The sequence below is a fragment of the Rhinolophus sinicus genome, linkage group LG10 (genome assembly GCF_036562045.2).
Source record: "Rhinolophus sinicus isolate RSC01 linkage group LG10, ASM3656204v1, whole genome shotgun sequence".
NCBI lineage: Eukaryota > Metazoa > Chordata > Mammalia > Chiroptera > Rhinolophidae > Rhinolophus > Rhinolophus sinicus.
The window spans coordinates 34895521-34912459 of record NC_133759.1 but is presented as its reverse complement, the minus strand read 5'-3'; the positions used below and the strand labels follow the sequence as shown (position 1 = coordinate 34912459).

The following is a 16939-nucleotide window of genomic DNA, read 5'->3' as shown; positions in this document are numbered from 1 at the left end:
ATACCTTGGAGAACATTCTTTGAACCTTAGCTGCATTTTTGGAAGAAATGACTCATCCACATGGAAGACATCTACAGAGCTTTTTGGATGGATTTTCTGGTGCCTCTGGCATTGTATCATGTCAGCTGCAACTCTACTCTGTCTATACAACTGATAAGGGTGCTGATTGCTAGCTCCTTGGTGCCCCTCACCACTGTAAACAATCCTTAGTCTCCTAAAATACAGTTACATTAACCTAAAATTGTAAAGAAAATAAATCTAGATATATGTTACTTTTTAGAGCCTTTTGTAAATCTCCGTCAGCTCAAAAACCTCAGATCATAATTTTCATGCAAAGGGGCTCTTCTCAGAAACTTGTAGGACATCTGAAGAGAGAGATTTTTAAAGAGATCTTCATGCCAATTAACTTGGCCCATTTTTAAGAAATGGGAATGATGATCTCAGAGATAAATTAGATGGCTGAATGTGATGGTGGACTAGAACCCAAATGCTCCATAAATTCTTCTCCCCTGGTTTAGAGTGAAGATATCATAGGCAAAAGGGCAGAGGTTATTAAAGTGAATGGGGTCATTGCCTTTTACAGATCGATGGCGCCCTTTCATTTTGCGGCAGCAGGTAAGAGAGAGGAGGAGAAATCTTCATTGCCTTAGCATTTGGATCGTACAGTGCGTTCCCTAATGTAATATGAAATATCATCCTAATGAATTAGTGTTAAACATATCAGAGTAATGAACAGAGTGCCTGGAAGTCCAGGACTGCTCCTGCTGGTGACATCAGAAACCAGCCAGGGAAAGGCGTTATCATCCAGTGCCTCATCTCAAAGGATTTAATGGCTCTGAAAGTGGGGAAGAATGAGTTCATACCGTAGTAAGAAATGCCTCTGAAACAATTGAATTTTCATTTTCGATTATGGAGAAAAAAATTGTCCACTAAAAGCCCTCAGACATTTTGGCTTGAAGTAATGGATCCTGGAACGACCCAGGGACTGGGTCTTTCCGGCTCAATGAGACCTTCAGATCATATAGTACGTGGGACAGCATCCAAGGGATAGGCTTAGAGGATTCAGTTCCCACTCCTGCTCTGGATAAACATATCAGAAAACGCTGTTGCTCTACAGGGACTGTTTAGAAGGAGCCATGCCCCAAAGAGGATGCCATCTTCCCTGGCTTTCTCGACATACTAGGATTTTTTGGTAGTGGTTCCTCATGCATCCCTTTCCTACTAACAGAACTGATTTTGTTCAGGGGTCCAGCTATCAGCCGCTGGGCCTTACCTGGGCACCAGGAGGTAAATATCTATTAGTACATATCAACCACGTCAATTACATTCTGCTTGCCAATAATTGTTTGAGGATAAAAACACACGATGGAATTCTGGCCAATGAGATAGACGTGAAGTGTGGGTGGGTGGGTGCTTCTGGGAATGTTTTCCTGACTCTTAAAAAGAGACATAAAAAATGGATGTTCTCTCTAGGCCTTTGGACATGTTTTGTGAGGACACGATGCCTGGAGCTGCTGCAGCCACCTTGCCACCATGAAGAGTTCAAGCCTGAAGACAAAATGCAACATGCTGAAGATGGGTGACTGAGCCAATGAATTAAGTTGAATATGCCCCTACTCCAAACATTGTGTTATGTGAGATACGTGCCTTTATTTAATTTGCTCTTATTTATTCAAAAGCCTTTTTGAGTTGTGTGTTCTATTACATTCAGTTGAAAGGATTCCAAACTGACATATAGTCACCATCTTTGCCTGCCCTTTCCTCATTTTATCACCTTACCCTGTTTTATGAAGACTTATTTCTTAATAAATAGTTGGCACTTGCAAGCTCAGGCATCCACACAGATCCCACAACAGCTACCCCTCCTCTGAGGACATATATGGAACAGGAGTTCTCTAAACCTTGGAACCCTCCTTGATGGCTCAGAAAGGAATCTTCAAAGCGGCAACCTGAAAAATGCCAGATCCACTGTTCGTTTAGCATGGAGCAAGACATTCATGAAAGTTCAGAGGAATGGCAAGGAGCAGAGCACTTCATCGTTGCCCATATTTGTCTACCTGTCTCGTCCTCTGATTGGGGGACACAGTGTCTCATGCTGCAGGATTCTGTTTGCATGAGAGAGGAGAGTTCGATCACTGCAAGGATGGGAAGACCTCAAGAATTTTTATTTCCTACACACAGCTTTTTGCTTTTTCTTCCCCAAACTGGAAAAACAGAAAAATAAATCCCCCACATATTTCTTAATTTCTTTTCTTCCCTAAGCCTCACATCTCTAAATATATCAAACATGATAATTTTATGAGCAACCAAGTTATACATAATACATTTTATGTTCTTAAATGTATCAAATGATTTTAGATCTGCACAGGATGCTAAAAAACAAGAACAGACAGTGCCCAATTTGTAAATTAATTTGGGAGTATAACTTTTTTTTTAAGTGGGTTGCTTGAACTCAGAATGCTTTTTCTTACAGAAACAATAGTGGTTGAGTTCCAAGTCTGGCCCACAAAAGCCCACACATTCCACAATCTGCTGCAGGCTTCTCGTTTACTAACCATACTAATACAGTCAGTACTTTCTGAGCCTCTCCTACGTGCTTGATGGTTTACTCCATCTTATATATGTTATCTCGAGGATTTAATTCTCAGAACTCTGTGGCATAGGGAACCAAAGCTCAGATAGCTTAACTTACTTGCCCAAGGACACATAGTATGTACATGGTAAAACCAGGATGCTGTGTTCTCTCTGGCCCCAGAGTTGGTTATTTTTACACTCACCCTGCCCTCCTGATGGATTTCAATCACCATCTGCATCAACATTTCTATGGAAAAAATGTGTTCCAAATTCTAATTGCAATGCCAAGAGCACATCTCTCAGCTCTGGCAGCTAAAGCCCCCGTTGCCCTTCCAATTTCCCTGTTTTTCTCCTCAATAGCAGAGAGAGAAAGAGAGAGAGAGAGAGAGAGAGAGAGAGAGAGAGAGAGAGAGAGAGAGAGAGACTACGTGTGATAGGTTGGCCTGACGTGAAAGCCTCCTACTGTCATTTGCCAGCTAGCCTGTCTCCATCTCTGGCCTTGCCCACCCACTGGCTCCTTCACCCCTATTGGGTAGCTGAGCTGGAGCTAATGCACACACTCCTCATACATTTCTGCTGCCTGTACCACCTGTTTACAGCCCAGCCACTGACACAGGTTTGATAAAAGGGCTTGGTGATTATTCAGATCCCAGCTTGGACCAGGACTATGTAGACATTCAATAAAACGAACACAGTGAGATTTCTGCCCACCCCTCACTACCTCCCAATTGGTATCTCACCCGGTGAGGACCATCATAACCTTCTTTATGCCTCATCTCTCGTTTTTAGAACCACCATCCTTCTTCCCACCAGGTTAATCTCTTCTTTCCCTAATGCTTCTGAAAGTGTTGGAAATCTTGTAAAATCAGCCAAGCTGTCTCAATGCTTCCAGTTCACCTGCATCTCACCCAACGTACCATCGCCTTATTTATTTCTCACTTAAAAAAATCGTTCAGTCAAGTTTTGTAGTCTCCCTTGATAGCAAGTTCCAGCCTATGCCTTTTCCTTAAAAGCAAGGCTTAATTTCTCCTGCTGCCCTGTGACTGTCTTCTCATGCCTCCTTTACTGTCAGGAACATCTTAAACTGCCCTTCTTGCCTGTGGTTAGTATTAATATTATATGGAGGATTCATAATTTAGTTTGTGGAATATTTTGGACCTGGCTCTCTGCTCCTTGTCCTTCAGTTTCCCAGACCCCCCGCTCCCCCCATAATTTCACTGCTCTTTGGTGCCCCTATCCAGGGGAAAGAGAAGTCAGGGAAAACAGCACCGTGCCTGGACTGAGAGGAAGCTGGTATCGCTGACTGGCTAAGAGGAGGTGTTTCCATTCTCTGTGGACTCTCATTCTCCTGTTTTCACAGATAATTGGGAGTTGGCTTTATAAGTGGAAATGACATGGAAAACAAAATAGGAAGGCATTATCAATATGATTGACACTGAAAATATGCACAGTCTAATGAGTTCTTGGCTAAGAAATTATCCAGGATTTTCAGGAGATAATGATTTAAAATTATCACCATTATGAGTGAAAAGTGTCCCCTTTGGGAGCTGAGCATCCAAGGTCTCCAAAGACCTTCATTGCCATTAGTTGATTAATTAATTCATTAACACCTCGTAGAGCACAGGATATTGACTCCATATGGCACTGAGCAGGCAGTTTGATTTCTTTAGAAAATGTCTCTTATAAGAAAGCACAGAAATAGTAAATAATTAAGCTCTATGCTGTTTCATTGTGATCTTTTATTGATCAAGGCAGAGATTTGAGAGGAGGAAGGCTGCAGGCACTCGCTCCACTCAGACTTTATTTGCCCCGCGATGACATGTTACCAGGAGATGCTCGGTCCTATTATAAAGCCTTTAAGGAAGAAAACAATCCCGCCAAGTGTTTATGACTCACGTTACTTCTATCTGAGGTTAATCACCCCATCCTGAGGGCTGAAGCATTTTCTGGTGGATTCCCAAGAGGCCAGAGGAAGTGAGAAGACGAGTGTGCTGCCCGCTGCCTTCTGAGTCCTGGCTTCATTAAACTGGGTTTTAATGCCTTTTCCTTTCTTCTAATAAAGCTATTAGGACAATGACTTATGATTCCGCGGCTCAATGAGACCTCCAGGGAGTGAAGGTGGGCGCATGAGCAAAAAGGCTGAGCTTGGATCAGTAACAGAGACAGTGGTCTGAGCCACTGTGCTGGGTGGGATTTTAGCTGCTTCCCTCCTAGGGCACTGTGTGTGTTGCCCCTGGCTCCTGTCCCGACTCACCAGCCAGCCAACTGCCCCCTCCCCCACGGTCTCCAGGTAGATCCAGGTGGGAGGGAGAGCCATCGAGGTAGGATCAGCAGCTGCCTCAGTGTCTCAAAACTTTCCCCTCTCTCGTCCTGCTCCAGTCGCCCTTCACTCTCATGTATCCCTTCAGGCACTACCATCTTTCTCTCCTCTTCTCAGCAGAGCTCCTTGAAGGAATTACCTATCTACACCCGTTATTTCTATTTCCCTTTATCTCTACCACCCCCTCCCACTTCCTGGGCATCTCCCATCTCCACTTTCCTGCCTCCTTGTAGCTGCTCCTTGGTGACACAACTCATCTCACTACTCTGGGGGTTAATCTAACCTACAATCACATGCAATATCTTCCTGCCAGGTTTTGGAAACTGTCTATAACTCCATCCTTGGTTTCTCTTCCTTTGGCTTTTGTGATAACTCTTGATAGTGTTTTCCACATAGTCCATGTGGCAGGCCCGAAGATGCAATACTCAGATCCCCTCTGAGAAAGGACTTAGTGCATAACTGAGGCTTCCTAAGGATTCCTTGCATTTTGGAGCTGAGGTCTCACTTTTCTTGGGTGGCCCCTGGCAGATGACTGAGCAAAGCGGTCCTAGAAAGGTCCAGCCCCTTCCCTCCAACACGGAATTCTCTAGCAGGAATCTTTGTCATGGAGCTCTCTCTTGGTGGTGGAGACCAGTCAGGTCTGCATTAGTCTGCCCCCCCCCTCCACCCCCCAATCCTTCTTCTTTCCTTTTTCTTTCACAGGTGTTGCTCCCAGGTAACCTTTGCTCTCCCCACTCTATTTCAATGTTTGTTTCTTGGAGGACTCAAACAACACATTTCCGGTGCTCCTTTGTTGCTGTTACTGTTTGCCGGCCTCTTCAGTGATGGTCTTTCTAAGGTGTTAGTCTCGGCCGTCTTCTCACTTTACCCATTGTTCAGTCATTGTTTTATTTTTCATGTGTTTTACTTTCCCCTCACATTAGTGAAAAAAAACCCAAATCTCTCTCTCAGTTCATATGTCTCCCCAGTCTTCAAGTCTGTGTATCTCTGCTTTGAGAGATCTCCATTTGGGTGTCTTGCAGGTACCTCAAACGTGTGCAAAAAAGACCTCCTCAAACCCAAACACTTATGCCCTGGTCCAAAACAATGGTCCTCCTGTATTTTCTGTCTTAGGAAGTGGTGTCTAACTGTGGATTAAATCTCTGTGCCAGAAACCTTGGTTCTATTCTTGATTCCTCTGTTGCCCTGCCACCCACAGCCAATCTTCAGACTCCCAGGAGCTCTTATAAGACCACTGCTTCCATTCCTTCTGGAGCTACCTTTGTTCTGGCCTGGATCACTGAAACCACTTCCTGATTTGTCTTTCCCTAATCCAACCACATGCAAGCCATCCTTGAAACTGTGGTCAGAGTGATCTTAAAATACAGATCAAAGAGTGGTCCCTGGAACATCAATATTAGCATCTGGGAACTTACTAGAAACGCACATTCTCAGACCCCAGCCCAGATCTACTGAATCAGAAGCCCTGCAATCTGCTGAACAAGCTCTCTGGGTGATGTGTGCTAAAGTGTGCATATCACCCGCTTCAGAAGCCGTCCACGTTTCTGGTTCCCTCATTTGTCCTCCCTATACATCGCCCTTCCTTCCTGCTCTGATGACAGTGGGCAACTTGCCAGCTCAATAAGGGGCTCCCTCTGCTAACCCCTGATTCCTCTTCAAGAATCAGTGCATGCATCACCTCCTTCAGGAAGCCTTCCCTGACCCTTCTCTAGCTGAGTTAGGCTCTCTCCTGTGTGTTCTCACAGTTTCTCATGCTTCACTCCATCACAGCCCGTATCTCACTGTGTTATAATTGCCTTTTTACCAGGCTGCAACTCCCACTGGACTGTGAGCTTGTTCAGAAGAGAGATTATCTTTCATCTCTGACTCCCCAGGGCCTGGCTCACTGCCAGGCCCAGAGAAGGGGCACAGTAATGACGTCTTGATGGAGGAGTATCAAGCCCCTGCCTTTGCTGGGGTTTCTGGCCTGCAGTGACACTGTCAGTTGCCTGCAGCAGGTAATTCTGCCTCCTCGTCTGTTTCTGGAAATCTACCCTAAAAGTAGTTGTGACTAGAGTTTGATCCCATCCTGCTTGTTTCAGTTTAACCCTGGGGAGCTGGATACTGGCATGTGCTAATTGAATGACGGCTTTGGGTTGGACTGGCCTTGTAAATGTGTACAGAGGCAGTGAGCAGAGCACAGTTCAAACAGAATCATCTTGGAAATGCTGTGATTCTCCCGGCTAAGCAGTCTGACCCTGCACTCCTGGTTGGCATAACTCACCCATGCCATTATTGGTGAGAGGGATCGGGGATCAGGTCTGCAGTGGAGGCTGCTGCTGCTCCTTCTTCCTAGACTGTTTAACCTGCCAGGCCTTAATTTGTGTATTGTCACTGGGCATCCTCCAGATTAGTCACGTCTACGCCAAGTGCTCCAGGCACAAAGCCTTTCCGAATGAGTCACTGCCTCAGTGATTCTGATTTGGGAGCATAGAACCTTAAGCATGCAGCTTGAAATGCATGAAAACACAGGGGAAGGCTGAGGGCAAAACTGATCTCCTGAGGCAATTTGGGTGCCCACAGGAAGAACTGTCCAAGGTCCAGACGCTCATAGAAAACAAAGCAGAGAAAAGTTACCTCCTGGTCTGAAAAGAGTGATGCTTCTTTCCTTCCTGCACTCCTGTCTTGGCAGCTCTGCCACTTCCAGTAGTCCAGGATGCTTCGGGAAGAGGAGGTCCAGGAGGCAGACTGGGAAATGTCTGAGCTTGATGGAGCAGCTTTGTGGGTGTTGATCCCCTGTGAGGCCAGATCCCTATAGTACACCTGTCAAAGGGACGGCTTTTCCTTATCAGTCACTCCTTGACCAAATGCATCATTTTAAGGTGACAGGCCTTTATTTATTTGGGGGGAGGGGGATTAGTTTCTTTATCTGTGAAATGGAGACAATAATACTACCCGCCCCATAGAGTTGCTTTTATTGTGAAGATGAAGTGAGAGAATATATAAACTGCATTGAGTGCAGTGTCCGGCACACAGCAAGTGCTCAAAAAATGGCAGCTTTATTACTATTATTATCTGAGGGCGGGCAAGTGGGGCTCTACCGCCTGAACACTACTTGGGCCTGCAGAGCTCAGCAGGTAGTAGGGCTTATCCTTAACTTCTTGTGGAATTATTTTGTTCTGTTTTTGTCTTCTAGCTAAGTTTGGACAATGTAATGGCAGCCTGCAGGGGACCTGGCCTGGACTGGACCAGGAGCAAAGGCCCCAGGGGCCATAGAGACCTTATGCAGCCCTGGTCAGCATGTTGCTTAGAGCTTACTCTGTTGCAGATGCTATGTATGTTTTCCTGGACAACTGGTTTCTCCCCTCCCTGATCTCTGGAGGCCCTGCCCGCTGAGGTTTCCAGGAAGAGACCCGCACTCTGCTAGGTAGGAGAAGTCCATCTCAGGCTGCCTGAGACAGAAGCCGTGTGGAGCCAGTGCAGCCTAGCTACTCCAGGAGGACGCCCTCGGCCCAAGGAGGCTGCCGAGCTTCGTTCATATTCATCATCACTTGGAGCTGCACCTTTTCTCCAGGCTGTGCTGGGATATGCATCACCATGGAAACGCTGGAGGTGAAATCACTCAAGTGTTGGCAAGCAGAGTTTCTCTCTGGAGCTTGGGAAAATGGAGCACAGGCTCACCGTGTCACAGAAAGGAAAGATGTCCTGAAAACAACCCGAATACTCTCAATTCCATTTGGGGACTTCCCCTTTAAATAAAAGCTGAACAATAAAAATGAAAGAGAAATGTTTTCACACTCTAGATCAGCTACCCCAGAGAGTACACTTGGAATGGATATGCCAATCCTTTCTAGCTTTCCTAATCTGCTACATCTTGTAGAGTGGATAACACATTCTGTCTGGAAACAAATGGGGTGAAATCTTGGAGTTGATATTTTAAATTGTTGAAGGTGGAGCCCAGGACAGTGAACTCTTCTGCCTATTGACCATTTCAGGTCCTTTGCCTGATGTTGGGGCCCAGGACATATTTTCTAAATGAGGATCTGATAGGCTTCTCCTGGTAACAAGGTCATTGAGGATGTGTTTGCTCACTTGGTGGACGGGGAGGAGAGTCGGAGATAGCTGAACCCATACCTGCTTACAGGCCACCCTGCCCCCAGACTCATGAGGGCTCTACGCCAGCTCCTGGGAGCTGATTTAGGCAGTGAGAGACTACTCAACTCTGGTTTCCCGGAGGGGAGCAGGGAAGAAGAAGCAGGGTGTGGGGAAAGTGTGGGTAGTGCCGGGGAGCTGGTGGGACACTAGGCTAGCTCCAAGGACACTTTGGTGAGCTGGGGGATCTAAGCACGCCCATGACTTGGAGAAGGCCATGGGTGTGGCCTGCTTGAATTCTAGCTTAGTCTCAGAGTTACGTGATCCTTTCTTGTGTTGTTTTCCTCCATTGGGTGAAAAGAACACTGATACTAATTCCTCTCCCTCATCAAGGGCAGTTTTGAACATGTTGTGTAAAAGCTTGAGATCATTCATTCACTCAGTCAACAAGTGTTCACTGGGTGCCTGTCATGCTGGGGCCTGAGGATACAACCTTTTTGGACATAGTTATGGACCAGGATGACAGGATGAATATATGGTCAGAGATAAAGATACTTTTCTAAGCTAAAGATCAGTGCTTTCAACAAATGACTCTATTGTGACAGTTATAACTTTTCTGTTTTTATTAAGGACTTTGATTACTATTTTAAACATAGAGAGACAGGCAGGCAGGCACACACACACACACACACACACACACACACACACACACACCCCAGTTGGCTTGGCCTTGAAACTAAGATCAGCATTTCGCTTTGCTAGGTGAGAACAGATAGGTCAATTGAAACGCATCTAATCTATTCCATTCTGTGCTGTTAAGGTTGCCCTTTAACTTCTGAGTGCCTCAGTTACTCCATATTAAATTTCAGTCAGAACAATTAGAATACTCAATATGTCAGAGGTCCTACCATAGGAAGAGCTAAGGTTTGGAGATGTTGGCATGTGGGGCAGAGACACATCTCCTGGTATCTGATTCAGGGCTGCCTGTGGCACACCTCCAGGGGACATCATTTACGTAGATTATATTGTGGGTGGTACTTCTGGAGCTGAGCAACTAGACAGCCCTGGTGCAGGTGGCTCTGAAGGGTGGTGTTTGCAGGCAAGTAGGGACTAAACTCTAGGAGGCAGGTGGGAGGAGAAGAGGTGCTTCAAGCAGTATAGGAGGTTCTGAATGAGTCAGTGCCAGTGGGGCGAATGGTATGCTGTTGAGATGGCAGAATGGCATTGCCAGATGTTAAAGTGGGGTGCACAGTGATGGTGGATCGGAGCCAATAGGAAGAATGAGCAAGAAGAACTCATGGAGATAAGATCAGTTCCTTTGGGAGGCTTAGAAAAGCACCAAAATAGAGGTCTGAGCTGCTCTCATTTTGTAGTTGGGGCTATTGGTCTAAAAGCCTTGGGAACAAACTTGTAAAATGGCCATATGTATGATTCATTATTTACTGGGGCCCGGGGTCATATGGACTTTATGTTTCCTATGTAGTTCTCAGGAGGATTGTTTTAGAAAAGGAACACTTGTTTCCTTATTGAGGGCCTCAGGGAGAGAGTTGCAAAACTGTGAAAGGACCAGAAATAATGTTGCAACCTATACCTCTGCTGAGCCGCCTGGTTTCTCTCTACATCTAGCAGAGACTGATAAACGTTCAGCCAAACTATTTACTCTTTCCTGGGCCCACACCTGGACTAAATTTCCCAGCCTCCCTTGCAGTTAGGTGCAACCATGTGACAGAGTTTCTGCAAAGGGATTGTGAGCTAACGTTACCTTGATTTATTATCTAATGCCGCTAGGGCAAAAACCCAACAGAACTATTGTTCTGTTATAACCAAAATCTGCTTTCTAGTACTGTCCCATCTTATTCCCGACTGGAATTCCCAATCTTCTCTTTGCAGCAACAGTTTGCTCCATAGTTTTATTCCATCCTCTGTTGCCATGTTTCCAGGAGTTCTCCAAGCCACTCCCCAGTTCTAACTTTGTTCCTTTAATGGACATGTTTCCTGAACGTCAGCTCTAATCCAACCATCTCCACGTACTGGCCTGTGATCATGAACACATTCTATCTCTGAACCCCAACCTCCCTGCCAGCAGCATGGAGATGCAGGCACTTTATAGGATTGCCGTAAGTGTGGAAGGAGATTCTGTGCTTGAAGCACCCAACGTTGCGTCTGGCTCCCTCTCACAAATCATGATTTCTGTTGTGTTTGACATTGTGATTTCAGACGTTGCTCCGTCCTGATTAGTGGTTCTGAATGTATTTGAGATTGTTTCAAATCCCATGGCCCTTGGGTCTGAACTGCAGCTGATATCCAACTGACACCAGTGCAGGGGACCACTGCTTTCTGTGACTTGGGTAACATATTCATACACCTTTCCACTTATTTGCAGACCTGTCAAGTCATTGGTCATGGAGCTTGTTCTCAGCTGGACCCTCCAAACATCAGGTTAGTAGCATTGTACTAACTCACTAGGTTCACTGAATGTGTCACTCTTTGTTCTAGTTCTTGACATCTCAGGGCACCTCCCACAGCACTGTCAGCTGGTTTGGGGAGCCCGGCACATTCTAAAGGATCTTTGAAGGAATTCCATAGAATAATTATTTTTAACCTTTTTTGGATCACATATCTTTTGGAGGATTTGATGAAAGTTCTGGATCTTCTCTCTTGAAAAATATCCAGACACACATAGACAGTGTTTTGTGTACTATTTGGGAGGCTTCCAAGGAGAGTCAGCCCTTGGCTGGCAAGGTTGGATTGGGAGCTGTGGACTCTTCCAGAAGATGGAGCTCCAAGTAGTCGCCCCTCCCCCGTGGCCTCAGCAAAGTGAGAACGATCCAAGCACTTTTCTCATCAAGCTCAAATCAACTCTGTGAAACCTCCGAGGGGCCCTCTATTTGCCCTCAGTCATCTTGGTCTGAACAATCCTACAGGTTCTTAATGTTAATTGGTGTCATCGGGGATCTGCCAGTGTTACGTGGAATTGAATTGGTTCTTTGGAGGAAAGTGAGTCATCATCTAGGAGAGTAGGCTGCAAGGCAGGACTGCACAGAGAGAAAGGAAAATGGCTGCACGCGTAAAAGATCAAGTGAGCCTTATCGCCTCCCAGACTGCAACCTGAGAGGAGCCCGCTTTTGCTGATGGGGCTTAAGAGAGGTTTTCAGAAGCACAGAGACAAAGGATACCTCCTCTTCCTCCTCCCTGTCTTTGTTTCTCTCCTTCCTTTTCTGTATGTGGAACCACATTCAGTGGAGGGGGAAGGGGACGGGCCATCCGCTTTACTGTCAGAGCTGATCACTGCTGACCTTATCAAAACACAGAATCAATATGCTCTCCTCCCAGCAGCCCAGAAAAATCACAAGGAGTTTGAACTGAAGCAATTTGAAGAGCAGAACCATCAAAAACAGAAGACAAGCAAGTAAACTGTTGGGTCTCTCTGAGTTCCTCCCATGCCCTTCTTCTGAGTTAGGTGAGATCTGTAGCCTCACTAGGATTCAGACATAGGATGGGTTCCTGATGAGGGAGAAATTCTGTGTAGCCTCTGTTAGTCAGCTCTCCTCGCTGGCTGGGACTCTGGGCTCAGAGTTCCACCTGCATTGAGAGGGAGGCTTGTGGCACTGGGATCTTAGCCCTCCCCAGGGCCTTTCAGTAGGCTCTTGGGAAGGCCCTCTTCCAGCCTGGCCGTGGAGCAATGACTCTAGCTGTACCCTTGGAAAAGCCAAGCTGTGTCACTCATTTAGTGCTAAGGGTCCTTTACAATGTTCCCATGTCTCTCCTCCCTCTAGTTTCTTTGCTCCTAGACGTGTTTTCTATTCCTTTTTGCTTTTGACTCTGTCTCTCTTTTTTTCTTTTAAAGAGGGAGAAGACTGGAAAGAAAGAATGGAGGAGAGAACCATTGTGGATGGAAGGGAAAGAGAATTAGATGAGGTCACTCAGTGCCTGGAAGTAGTGCCCACCTTCTCTGACAGGTTTTAGATTGGGGTGAGCGAACCGAGACCCTCCAGAACATTAGTGAATTGCAGTGAGACCTGGACTTCTCTTGGCCATGTGTTCCATCCCTTCTCTGGCCTTTCCAATCTTTCTGACAACAAATGAATGTCTTGAGTATATTCCCTCAAGAAATCAACTCCTTAAACATATCTCAATCTTCTATTTCTGGTCATTTCTGCCATCTCAGAGCTCATAGCAGTTGGAGCCAGTGTGGCTTAGGTGCCCAGAGTTGACAGAAACATCAGGCTTTACTATACTATATATACAGTCCTATAATTGCCCATTCAGTCTTTCTCTGTCACCTGGCACTGAGCTTCCTAAGGGTAGTGACTAGTTTACTTCATCCTTGTGTCCTCAGAGCCTATTGCAGGAGACTGCACAGAGCAGAGTCAGGGGCTGACATCTGTGCTCATCAGGGAGGCAGGCCTATCTTGACGGAGGTCCACATTGATCCCACATAGAGGCATCACGGTCAGCCCTTCTGTAGCCTCAGAGCTTCATTGTTGAGCAAAAACACAGACTGCAGAGCTGGCCATGTAACCACCCTCCTTACAGGTATGCACTGTCATGCCTTTGCATGCTTAGTGCCCTCTGCCTAGAATGCCGCTTACTCAGTCAGAATTAATTGCTCTCTTTTCTGAGTTCCCAAAGGACTTTGTATTCAAGTATTTTATAGTACTGATCACATTGCACTTTACTGGTTGTTTGCATGGCTGTCTCCTCCTATATAGGCATTCATCTATCCCACAAATACTTGTCAAGCATCTTTACCAGGTGTGGGGATACGTGAACCCCGCACAGGCAGGGCTGTGGCCGTCATGGAGCCAAGTGGGAGGATGAAAGCCTAGACAATGCCACACACAGAGTAGGCTCACATCAAATGTTCATTGAATGGAATGGAGGGGTGGTATTCAGAAAGGCCAGGCAGGAAAGGGGACCAGAAACAGGAGTCAGAGGCACATTTAAGAGAGTTGTTGTTTATTGTTATCATTCAGAGAACCTGGAACTAGGAATGGACAAAAGTGAGCAGAAACAAGAAAGTCTTGTGGGCTGAGATGGGCTAGGGCAGGGGTCCAGCAGGTGAGGCTGTTGCAAGGAGAGCATTAATGAGGAGCGTGCCATCTGTGGGGCTCATCCAAAGGTGTGGCTGCAAGTGTTCTGCCAGCTGTTTATACCTGCCATCACTGTGGACAGATGCAGGTCTTAGGATGCTGGGAGAGGGGAAATGGTTATCAGGAGCGTGCGCAAGGAGCAGCGGTGGCAGGTGCGTCCTGGTGCCGACTTTATTAATTGAGGGGAGTGTAATGCATCTGGTTTGTTTTTAATCACATGGATAAATGGAGGGAAACCATCTCTGAGCAAACAATAAAACAGCAAGAATGAAGCAATGTAGGTTTGCATTCTCCCCCATAGTGAAAGAGAAAGTGAGGTAGGGTGGATGGGAGTAGCACCTTGGACCTCACCAACATGCAGAGCCTCTGCCCATGGGTGGGCAGAGGGAGCAGTGCTGGAGTGAAGCTTCCAGTTCCCTGTGGAGCTTAACACGCCCCAGTGGCAGACGAGGCCGCCAGCCTGCCAGCTGTCAGAGTTTCCCGTCAGAACAGCCAGGAGCCAGCCCCTTTGGAGCAGAGGAGCACTGGTGCCTGACCTTTCTTCCCAGAGAAGCCCTTCCTCCCACACAACTGGGCTTCCCACATCGGGGCATCCTGGGAAATTCCCCATGCCCCAGAACCTCATCAACCCACGGGCAGGGAGCAGAAACGAATATGGCAGCACCAGCTACAGATGGCCACAGCTTCTAAATAAGCATTTCATTAGTTTGGAACCTGGGGAAAACATGGTTCAAGTTATCAGGAAAAATAAATGAGTGAGGAGAGCCTAAGATTTTAAATCCTGCTAGTTATGTTCAGCACGTCCATAGAAATAAGCAGAGCTCTCTCTTTTAAAGGGGGCGACTGTTAATTAGCCGCGGCACCCATTTGAACCCTTTGTCTGGTTATAACGTGGTTATACCGTGCTGGGGAAGAGGCATATGCTTCCACATATCCTTTTTATGCCTAGTCCTGTCATGCTGAAATTGGCTCCCTCACTCTCTAACTGTGCTTTATGTAGAAGCTGGACAGGAAAAGTGTTACGTGTGTTTATACTTGCTGCCCACCCCTGGAAGGCCAATTCTTCCTCATTTCTCCTTCCTGAGGTCGGTGCTCAATCCCCATTGGAGTGGACACCCTATTCCATTTCCATTTCCACAAGCTGTGTGTTCTGTACTCATTTTCTTTCCTCACTGAGTAATGCCTGGGAGTGCTTTCCGTGTCCTCTGCCTAACCCCCGATGGCTTGCTGCAAGTTCTTCATCTTCCCATGGGGATAGTAAGAGTCCTGCTGCCCATCCCCCCGAGACCAGGCATCTTGTCTCCTCTCATCTCCTCTGACAGGCTTGTCCTGCCCAGGGAGGGGTCTGGACTGTGGCTCAGGAAGCCTCCTGAATGCCACTGTCATGAGACATTTTAACGGGTGACAGGGGATGTGTGGGACACTTGAGACCTGGGTTTGAGACCCAGCTGCAGAAACGATAACCTTGCTGATCTGCAGTTTCCTCATCTGCAGGATGGTGACCAGAGAGTCTACTGTCGGGGGGAGTAGGGGGTGATTGCTGCAGAGCTCCTGGCCATCTTCTGACCTGCTTCTTTGGGTGTTCATCAGATTGGGCTTACATTAGGGGTAGACCAAGTGACCTGAAAAAAACCTTGAAGACAGTCAAAGAGCCTCTGATTTTCAGGCAGATTCTGGGTACAAATGTTGCTGGTTTCTGAGTACATCTGGTTGGTTTGGATTTTCTGAGATACTCTTAGACGGACCTCACAGAATCCTCATTAGTATCATAGCTACCGCTTTTTTAAAAAAGATTTTTTATTAAAAATATAGCTAGCATACAATATTATATTACTTTCAGGTGTACACAACACTTATTCAACATTTATATACCTAAAAAAGTGATCACCATGATAAGTCCAGCAACCATCTAACACTGTACCATGCTATCACAATATTATTGACTATATTCCCTATGCTGTACATTACATCCCTATGACTTATTTGTTTTATACCTGGAAATTTGGACCACTTATTGCTCTTCACCGTCCCCCCTTTAAAATTTTTCGGTTACAGTTGACATTCAACATTATTTTATATTAATTTCAGGTGAATAGCATGAGGTTAGATATTTATATAATTTAAGAAGTGACCCCCTGACTAGTCTAGTACCCACCTGTCACTATACATAATTATTACCATATTATTGATTATATTCTTTATGCTTTACTTTACATCCCCATGACTATTTTGTAACTACCAATTTGTACTTAATCCCTTTACCTTTTCAACCTGCTCTGCCCCCCCTTCTCATCTATCACCATGTCTGGCACCTTATCTAGTTATTACAGTATTGTTGACTATAATCCTTATGCTATACCCTACATCCATGACTACTTTGTATTTCTTAATCCCTTCCCCCTTTTCACCTACTACCCCAAACCCCTCCCATCTGGCAATCATCAAAATGTTCCCTGAACTATGAGTCTGTTTCTGTTTTGTCTGTTTATTTTGTTCTTTAGATGCCACACATGGCATCTGTCTTTCACTTTCTGACACTCCATTCAGCACAATACCCTCCCGGTCCATCCATTGCTGCTGCAGATGACAAGAACTCATTCCCTTCCCTGACCAAGCAATATTCCACTGTATATATGTACCATCTCCACTTTATCCAATCTTCTATTGATGAATACCCAGGCTGCCTCCACATCTTGGCCATGTAAACAATGCTACAATGAACATATGGATACACACATCCCCTCGAAGTAGCATTTTGGGTTTCTTTGGATAAATACCAGGAAGTGGGATTACTGGATCCTTTTTTGTCTCTTGTTGTAGCCTTTGTTTTAGAGTCTATTTTGTCTGGTATAAGTATTGATACTCCAGCTTTTTATTTGTT

The 16939-nt window shown here is 45.9% G+C and overlaps 1 long non-coding RNA gene across 9 annotated transcripts in view; it reads left to right on the top strand.

Moving 5' to 3' along the window:
• LOC109456036 (uncharacterized) overlaps positions 1-10048 on the top strand; it is a 114015-nt gene extending 103967 nt beyond the window's left edge. For 6 of the 9 annotated variants that reach the window (XR_012489674.1, XR_012489676.1, XR_012489673.1 and 3 more), the window contains 2 exons: positions 1474-6891; positions 8070-10048. This is a non-coding gene — a long non-coding RNA (uncharacterized LOC109456036). The remainder of the gene's footprint in view (positions 1-1473; positions 6892-8069) is intronic. The other 3 variants (XR_012489675.1, XR_012489678.1, XR_012489672.1) reach the window with 3 other exon arrangements.
• The last annotated feature ends 6891 nt before the right edge of the window (positions 10049-16939 follow it).